The sequence below is a fragment of the Pinus tabuliformis genome, chromosome 8 (assembly GCF_031772625.1).
Source record: "Pinus tabuliformis cultivar Carrire ecotype Pingquan chromosome 8, CPIR1, whole genome shotgun sequence".
NCBI classification, from domain to species: domain Eukaryota; kingdom Viridiplantae; phylum Streptophyta; class Pinopsida; order Pinales; family Pinaceae; genus Pinus; species Pinus tabuliformis.
Genome location: NC_142294.1, coordinates 1678501239 through 1678509652, shown reverse-complemented (window position 1 = coordinate 1678509652; position 8414 = coordinate 1678501239). Strand labels below are relative to the sequence as shown.

Below are 8414 nucleotides of genomic sequence, written 5' to 3'. Positions count from 1 at the left end.
TGCCATCTGGCAATGGCCAGGGACTATAGTAAGATGGTAGGGACTATAGTAATCGAAATCATTAGTCTAAGATGCTATGTTATTAATTTGAGCTGAGTATCGCGGGGTAACAAAAGTTTTTAAATACAATGTTGTTTGCCTTTGCTGAGTTAGTTTTTAAATGCATCCTTGTTTGCCATCTTATTTGGCCTCCAGTTCTTAAATGCATCCTTGTTTACCATCTTATTTGGCCTCTTCCCGCAGAGGCTGGAACATAGGTTTGTTCTGTTTTACCAGTTCATTATTAATCGCTGTGAAACCGTGGATATTAATGCTAACATTAGTTTGTAGTTTGAGCGTTTATTTGCATGTTGGCATTTTAGTTTGAGCATAGTTTGAGCGTTTATTTGCAGGTTGGCAGGTGTAGATGTGCATGCAGGTGGTGTAGGTGCCACCCGTGCTTGCCACTATTGCCACCTGTTTGCCCCTGTTGCCATTGCCACCCGTTATTGCATGGTGCTTTGGTGTTAGTGCAGCAGGTCCAATATGAACAATAGCTATAGGATCCTTCTCATCCCATTACTAATCCTAAATCAGTGGTCGTTCCTTCCTGGGGCGTGATGCGACAGTAGCGGCTTTCGGATCAAGCAATTTGGGCTTCTGAACTTTCCTCAGTTACATCTTGCACGAATGCCAGAGATAATATTAACTTTGGGCTTCTGAACTTTCCTCAGTTACATCTTGCACGAATGCCAGAGATAATATTAACTTATTGTACATATGAATATACGAATATACATTATGAAACATCTTATATTTGTTTTTATAGTATGAAACATCTCATATTTGTTTTTATAGTATGAAACATCTCATATTTGTTTTGACATTAAAACTTAGGCCGAAAGGAAACCAGCCATGAGTTCGACAACAGCTTCTAGGCCTTCATTGAAAAGGAAGGAGTCGATGGTTTCGAGGGAGGGAGACTAGTTGATCATCACCCCTCTTGGTGCAGAGAACAAGACCATTCTAGTAACTGGGATCTCCAGAGCTGCGTTTAATACCTTATTGCTGAGGATGCCTGATCTCTGATCTCTACTGAACTGACGTTGTGGGTGATCTGCTGAAGTTCTAGCCTGAGTTCTGCTGCGCTGTGGGTGATCTGCTGAAGTTCTGGCCTGAGTTCTGTTGAAGTCCTCCCTCTGCTGGGCCTGAGTTCAAAGCGGATGTCTGTTAGGTATTTTTCATTCACTCTGCAATTCTCCATAACTCCATAATCAATTTGTATCATAGGTATTTGATGTCTGTTAGGTATTTTTCATTCGCTCTGCAATTCTCCATAACTCCATAATCAATTTGTATCATAATCAATTAGGTATTTTGCATTCGCTCTACAATTCTCCATAACTCCATAATCAATTTGTATCATAATCAATAATCAATTTGTATCCCTGTAGCATCCACAATAATTTTAGCTTAATAAAGCCCAGGGATATGATGCTACAACGATTTTTTGTCACCATTTAGAGTTCAAAGCTAGTTTCCGACTGAATTAGTATGAAAATGATTTTTAGCAGCGCTACCACAACTAACCATATCATCTATTGAGTTCTATGTTTGGCTAATGGTTATCACGTTGTTTGAATTATATGGGGAAGGAAAGAAAGTGATTCTAACTATGTTCTAATTCCCTACACTTGGTTGGAACTTAAGGTGTGGGTCTGCCTCGGTAATTGCCCTCGCCTTTAGTTCGCTTACGGACTAGAATTTAGGCTATAAAAATTGGGCACTAAATCAATTGAAAGGAAGCAGGCAGATTTCCTATTTGTTACTACGGCTACTTCATCGACTGAATAAACAGACTCTATTGAATAAGCTACCAATAGAAACTACTTACAAGTGTGCTTCGAAGTAATCTTCGGAGTTGTCAGAGTTCCAAGAGAAAGGCGCTCGGAGATGGTATTGGGGCATAAATTCATATATAATGTAATGGACGGTCTTGACCTGCCTGAGAGAGGGGGAGAACCACCTTACTGGATTCCTTCTGTCAACACCCCACCGCAAGATCAATTCCCTTCGAATCGAGGGGGTTTCTGCACACAATAAAATAAAATTATTGAAATAAAATTATTGCTCGCTGTTTCCCCAAAGAAGTAACAGAGATATCCTTCAAATTGTATTCTTTGCTCGCCATATATCACTCATTCTTTAAGAAACGCTCCCGCCTAAAAATATCTAGCCAAGTATGAATCTGAGCTCTCGGAAATCGAATTAGTTAGTTGTGGTTCCCGTTGTCTATCCCCCATTATCAGTCGCCCTTCGCTCGTTTTAGTAGTGCATTGCTTTGCCCAAAACACTAATCAGAGGCATGCCAATCAAACACAACTTTGATCCAGGACCAAGTATGCACAGTGCTAACGGACGGAAGGACATCTAGAGAATCAGTTAGCCTATTCTACTAAAAAACGACTCTGTTAACTTGGTATTTGTTATCTTTGCAAGAAATGAGATGTGTGAACCTGAAGCAACACCTAGGAGTTTTAGCTGCGACTCTGTTAACTTGGTATTTGTTATCTTTGCAAGAAATGAGATATGTGAACCTGAAGCAACACCTAGGAGTTTTAGCTGAACAGGGGCGGAGCCTCGTATTGCTCCTTAGCCTCTGCACCTTCTCAATAAGTATTTCTTTCAGAACCTCTTGTACGTACTCTGGTTACATTCCTGAGATCATGCTTTGAGATGAAAACCCAACCCCGAATTGTGCTTCGAGCCTGGTGATCTAGAATTCATGAAAAACCCCCAGTTAGAACTCTATAGCCATCGCGTCGTCGTTCCAAACGAGGTCACGAACCCAAGGATAATGCCCTATTACTGGAAATTAGAACTGTGAAACCGAGAGGATCTCCTGCTATCTGGGCTCTTTCATCTGGCTATAAATGGTTTTAAGCCCCATCCAGTCCTCTACTTATTGTGGTCATTTTGGCACTTGAAAAACCTTACAAAACTCATAGCGTCATTTTTCCTGGTCCAATTCGCAATGCCAAATTGAAACCTTCATTCGCAATTACCCTTTGCAGTACCAAAAATGTGAAAATCGGAAACACGACCTTTATAAGCCCTTACATGTTCCTTCTAATGTGAAAATCGGAAACACGACCTTTATAAGCCCTTACATGTTCCTTCTAGGCCATTGCTTTGCTTCAGACAATAAAGAGACATGTCATACATGTTGGTGGGTCACACATATGGCACTGTGCATGGTGATCATGACGACAAGTAAAATGGGGCCCGTGACAAGTGGAATCGTAAACTAATGATCACGGCGACAAGTAAAATGGGGCCCGTGACAAGTGGAATGGTAAACTAAATACGCCATGACAATATCTATATGATTACTGCTTTTGGTGCTTTACTCGAGCGATATTTTTATCCTTGGGAATTTTGGTGATTACTTCTGTCTCTGGGGACTTTTGTGATTTGTAAATATGAAGCTGATGGGCATATTGAACATCTTCTGTATTTCCCCATCTTCGACTACACTCTGTTTTTCTGTGGGAAGACTATACCTTCAAAGACCAGACTATCAGATCTCGGAGCACACACAGCTTCTACAGGGGCAGTCTACAAGTGCAGTTGTAGAGGTTCAAACTTCTGACCTGCTGAGAGCTAGGAATGTCCAACCCACTAAAACTGAAGCAGGTCATAACATTAAGGCAAAACCCAGAGGTGAGAATCATGTGGTTTCAATGTTCATTTATGTCCACTTTGGTATTAATCATATGTTTTCATAGGTCTGCTTATCAATTCTGTGAAATCATAGAATATAACAGACACACTTTTTTTAAGTCAGAGTATGCAATCATTGTATATATGCTCTTTATGATTTTTGCATATATTATCTTCTTTTATGTTGTGCAGGTGGGGGTGTTGAGAGTCTAATTGCACTGCGCTGGCTGTGCCAGAAAAGTCAGTAAACACATATCAAAAACGGAAGGTGACACTTCAGCTTGCTTGCTTAATATTGTATGTTATCTGTCAATAGATACCTCAACATCATATATGTAAGCAATTTTTGTGACGTAATACACAAACTCTGGTGTCCAACTGTGTCAGGTGTGACAACATTTGCTATAGATCTGGAGAAAGAGGAGGTCACAGTGATGGGTAACATATCACCCATTGGAGTTTTGGAAAGTGTTTGCAGAATAAAAAATGTTGAGTTCTGGCCTCAGGAGAAGTTAAGCTAAAAGGCTGCAACAACATTTCTGTAATCTAACAGTCTGTATAACTAAAATTTTGTCCTTTAGCCTTCCAGCTTTTTAGAAGTTGCAGATATAACTTCACTATTTGTGTTGCTGCAGGCTTTTGCAAATAGCCTGCTCTTGCATTTTTTAAAAATTGCAGTTCACAGCGTTCTCATGTTGATGTCCTACATCATTTCAAAGGGGACAAGAACAGGAATATGAGCATGGACGAGTCCTTTGTGGATGTGCTTGACCATATGACAAAAAGTAGAAGTGCAAGTCTGAAAGAGTCTAGTTTTCTTCTGAAGGGCGATTTTCTTGAGAAGGAAGGTCAGTTATCAAAACTTGGTTACTTTCACGAAAAAGGGTTAATATAATATGTGGTTGTGCATTTATATTTTCCAGGAATACCCGTGATTTCTTTGCACTATATGACTGCAAAGAGGCTGACACTAAGAGCTGATCATTTCTGAACAGAGCTTGAAATGTTCCAGGTTGCATTTCTATTGTCTGTGTTATAAATCTGTCATTTTATAATTGCAGAAGTTAGAGAGAAAATATATATATGTTGGGCATTATTTCTGAGTTGTACATAGTACTGGAATATATCTTAAATGGGCTTCATTAATAAATTTCAGTGGTTTTATGTTATGCATAATAGATAGTGTCATTTCAACTGCGGGCCAGCCTCTCTATCTCTCTAGGAAAGCCAGTCTCTAGGATTGCTTTTGATCCTTTGTCATCTAATCTTATGTCTTTGCGCAGTAATGCGAGGAAAGGTAGAAGAAAGATGAGGGAGGAGACGGTGCAGAGACTTTGGCCTTGTGACCCTTCAAGCTTCAATCAGGAAAAATCAATCTTTTGCTTCCCGATTACAGGAACTTAAACATTGCTTAGTATTCCTTTGAACATCTCGTTCTGTTGATGTCCTACATCATTTCAAAGGTGACAAGAATAGGAATATGAGCATGGAGAGTCCTTTGTGGATGAGCTTGACCATCTGACAGAAAGTAGAAGTGCAAGTCTGGAAGAGTCTAGTTTTCTTTGAAGGGCGATTTTCTTGAGAAAGAAGGTCAGTTATCAAAACTTAGTTCTTTACGAACTACTAATATCAGTTCCTTACCCAGCAGTAGTTACAATCCCATGTGCGAAGAACTTGGTATTCTGGTGACTCAATTCTGTTGAACGGGCCAACCTCTCTATCTCTCTAGGAAAGCCAATCTCTAGGATTGCTTTTGATCCTTTCTCGTCTAATCTTAAGTCTTTGCATAGCAATGCGAGGAAAGGCAGAAGAAACATCAGGGAGCAGACGGTGCAGAGGCTTTGGCTGTGTCTGAGAAGTGTGGGGACGATGTGTTATCTGGGCAAAAACACGCTCCGAAGAGCACTGATGTTGAGCTTGCAATTCTTGACTTTTGATAATGCAAATGAATTAGAACAGGTAAATCTAAATTTTTCTTAAGGCTCTCAAGAGAGAAAAAAAGCTCATTTGGAGGACAAAGTTGCTGCAGGGGATGAAATAAATTCGTTTTCTGTTTTGACTTTCTTATATATTTGGTATTGAGGATGTATTTATTCATTTATAAGCTCACCTTGTTTTGGTTAGGGTTTTGCAGGAAGTCGCGTCTCCAGTTCTGGACTTGAAAAATGATGAACATGGAGGTAGTCCACATGGTGGGCAAATTCTATAGACCACAGATTTTTTTTAGCGTGCAGTCTCTGCTTAGGCAGCTGGCTGTACTTGGATTGTTGAGTCCCTATGAACCATACCTACATGTACAGAGCTTCAACTATATGGCATAAAAGAAGGAAGCTAGTTTGATGTGGAAAAACCTCACCGTATAGCCTTTGTTGCTTCATTGTACATTTTGACTGTACCTTGTTTCACCAAATTTATACCACTACACACACAAGTTTAAGTCCACAAATACTCCAAAAGCTATATATATGATTACTGCTTTTGGTGCTTTACTCGAGCGATAGTTTTATCCTTGGGAATTTTGGTGATTACTTCTGCCTCTGGGGACTTTTGTGATTTGTAAATATGAAGCTGATGGGCATATTGAACATCTTCTGTATTTCCCCATCTTCGACTACACTCTGTTTTTCTGTGGGAAGACAATACCTTCAAAGACCAGACTCTCAGATCTCGGAGCACACATAGCTTCTACAGCAGCAGTCTACAAGTGCAGTGTAGAGGTTCGAACTTCTGACCTACTGAGAGCTAGGAATGTCCAATCCACTAAAACTGATGAATAGGTCATAACATTAAGGCAAAACCCAGAGGTGAGAATCATGTGGTTTCAATGTTCATTTATGTCCACTTTGGTATTAATCATATGTTTTCATAGATCTGCTTATTAATTCTGTGAAATCATAGAATATATCATACACACACTTTTGTTAAGTCAGAGTATGCAATCATTGTATATATGCTCTTTATGATTTTTGCATATATTATCTTCTTTTATGTTGTGCAGGTGGTGGTGTTAAGAGTCTCATTGCACTACGCTGGCTGTGCCAAAAAAGTCACTAAACACATCAAAAATGGAAGGTGACACTTTTTCAGCCTGCTTGCTTAATATTGTATGTTATCTGTCAATAGATACCCCAACATCATATATGTAAGCAATTTTTGTGACAGAATACACAAACTTTGGTGTCCAACTGTGTCAGGTGTGACAACATTTGCTATAGATCTGGAGAAAAAGAAGGTCACAGTGATGGGTAACATATAACCCATTGGAGTTTTGGAAAGTGTTTGCAAAGTAAAAAATGCTGAGTTCTGGCCTCAGGAGAAGTTAAGCTAAAAGGCTGCAACAACATTTTTGTAATCTAACAGTCTGTATAACTAAGATCTAGTCCTTTAGCCTTCCAACTTTTTAGAAGTTGCAGATATATCTTCACTATTTGTGTTGCTGCAGGCTTTTGCAAATAGCCTGATCTTGCATTTTTTAAAAATTGCAGTTCACAGCGTTCTCATGTTGATGTCCTACATCATTTCAAAGGTGACAAGAACAGGAATATGACCATGGACGAGTCCTTTGTGGATGTGCTTGACCATCTGACAGAAAGTAGAAGTGCAAGTCTGGAAGAGTCTAGTTTTCTTCTGAAGGGCGATTTTCTTGAGAAGGAAGGTCAGTGATCAAAGCTTAGTTCCTGCCACGAAAAAGGATTAATATAATATGTGGTTGTGCATTTATATTTTCCAGGAATACCCATGATTTCTCTGCACTGTATGACTGCAAAGAGGCTGTCACTAAGAGCTGATCATTTCTAAACAGAGCTTGAAATGTTCCAAGTTGCATTTCTATTGTCTGTGTTATAAATCTATCATTTTATAATTGCAGAAGTTAGAGAGAAAATATATATATGTTGGGCATTATTTCTGAGTTGTACACAGTACTGGAATATATCTTAAATGGGCTGCATTAATAAATTTCAGTGGTTTTATGTTATACATAATAGATAGTGTCATTTCAGCGGTGGGCCAGCCTCTCTATCTCTCTAGGAAGGCCAGTCTCTAGGATTTCTTTTGATCCTTTGTCATCTAATCTTATGTCTTTGCGCAGCAATGCGAGGAAAGGCAGAAGAAACATCAGGGAGGAGACGGTGTAGAGGCTTTGGCCTTGTGACCCTTCAAGCTTCAATCAGGCAAAATCAATCTTTTGCTTCCTGATTACAGGAACTTAAACATTGCTTAGTATTCCTTTGAACATCTGAAAAAAGTTACTATATCTTTCTTTGCATACATATTTCATTTAATTCCGTGGAGCTGGGACTTGCTCTAATTTGTTAGATCATGCCTCGCCTATGGGCCAAGTAGCATGTCAGCCTGAGAATAGAGTTGCAGTACTCGTTTTTCATTTTTGAGAAGCAGAAAACCAATTATAGAGTTACTTCCCAAAGCAACATCAATCAAACTCGCTCCCAGCAATTCTGAGAGCATTCCCATTATCAGTCGATCATAGGATTCAAATCATTATTGAACCGGATCATTTCTGAGAGAAATCATTCCCAGGAGTCGAAAGGGTTCCCAAGCATCATCATTCATTCTAACTGGATCATTCCTAGCATTTGAAACGATTATTTAGACACAGTCATTTTTCCATCAGCGATCGAACTGACATCATAATTCCCGAGAGCATTTCCCTCTGGTAATTCTGAAATAACACAAGCGATATATTGAATTAC

General features: G+C 39.4%; 1 long non-coding RNA gene across 5 annotated transcripts; it reads left to right on the top strand.

Moving 5' to 3' along the window:
- The first annotated feature begins 3116 nt into the window (after positions 1 to 3116).
- On the top strand, positions 3117 to 7061 carry LOC149242658 (uncharacterized). Of its 5 annotated transcripts, XR_016246662.1 has the most exons (7): positions 3117 to 3702; positions 3895 to 3970; positions 4090 to 4714; positions 4986 to 5292; positions 5493 to 5661; positions 5837 to 6506; positions 6701 to 7061. It is a non-coding gene; the product is annotated as an uncharacterized LOC149242658 (long non-coding RNA). The 5 variants fall into 5 exon arrangements; XR_016246661.1 differs by lacking the exons at positions 5493 to 5661; positions 5837 to 6506; positions 6701 to 7061 and having other exon boundaries at positions 4090 to 4140; positions 4338 to 4714; positions 4986 to 5164; XR_016246660.1 differs by lacking the exons at positions 5493 to 5661; positions 5837 to 6506; positions 6701 to 7061 and having other exon boundaries at positions 4090 to 4243; positions 4338 to 4714; positions 4986 to 5164.
- Positions 7062 to 8414: the final 1353 nt, after the last annotated feature.